Genomic DNA, 837 nt, shown 5'->3' with positions numbered 1-837 from the left:
GCTGTGCATAAAATATAAGTATAAATACAACAAACTGATATGGAATCATATCACTATCTGATATCTTGTTTATTCACCTATCTACTTGCTTACTGTCTATCTGTCCTCACTGTGATATAAGGTCCGTGAAAGTCAGGTCTTTGTCTTGTTCACTTCTGTATCCTTGGCACCAAGAATTCACTTGGTGCTCAATAAATATTTTTCTGGTGGAATGAATGAAGAGTATCATACATATCGTTTCGTAGCCTGCTATTTCCAACTGACTTCCGGATGCTTCAGGTTATACTTCATCTTTTTTAAAATGTGCCTCTCCATAAGTCATGTGAAAGAGTAATTCTCACACTCCAGAGACTCCTATCAGTGCAACTTCAGAACCAGGAAGCCTTAGTTTCTTGGCGGCCCTCAAGTCTCTTTCCTTTTGGCTAGCACTGCCTTAGAATCTACAGCGGATACAACCTTGCCGGGATCACCCACTTTTAGACCATCCAGCTCTGCTAAGTCAAGTTCTATGGATACCATAACTGAAGCTGTTCCCAGGCAAGCAGTCCAGCCGACAGCCACGTCCCTCTTTCGGCCACGCGGGAGCGCTAGAGGGCCACAGTCCGCGCACAGCTCCAGGCCGCCCGGAGGACGACTCTGGGCGACTGCCTGGTGTGGGCGGAGCAAAAGGTGCCCAGGCCCGCGCAGAGGGCAGGAAGTGAGGAGGCGGGGCTTCTGGGGTTGGTGCGCGCTTGCGCGTAGGTCAGGTCCGAGGAGTTGTCTTCGCCACTGCTGGGGTCTGTCCTGGTGGGGACGCCTTTGACGTTCCTGAGTTGGGTCGTGCCCGAGGGTGGGGCC

General features: G+C 50.8%; 1 protein-coding gene across 5 annotated transcripts in view; it reads left to right on the top strand.

The window, feature by feature from the left end:
• Positions 1-690: 690 nt before the first annotated feature.
• OMA1 (OMA1 zinc metallopeptidase) overlaps positions 691-837 on the top strand; it is a 61,552-nt gene continuing 61,405 nt past the window's right edge. For 3 of the 5 annotated variants that reach the window (XM_039887417.1, XM_039887464.1, XM_039887474.1), the window contains exon 1: positions 691-776. The gene's annotated coding sequence lies outside the window, so the exon portion shown is untranslated. The other 2 variants (XM_039887446.1, XM_039887455.1) reach the window with 2 other exon arrangements.

This window comes from Pteropus medius, unplaced genomic scaffold (genome assembly GCF_902729225.1).
Source record: "Pteropus medius unplaced genomic scaffold, Ma_sr-lr_union100, whole genome shotgun sequence".
NCBI lineage: Eukaryota > Metazoa > Chordata > Mammalia > Chiroptera > Pteropodidae > Pteropus > Pteropus medius.
This window is presented reverse-complemented; position numbering and strand designations above follow the sequence as displayed.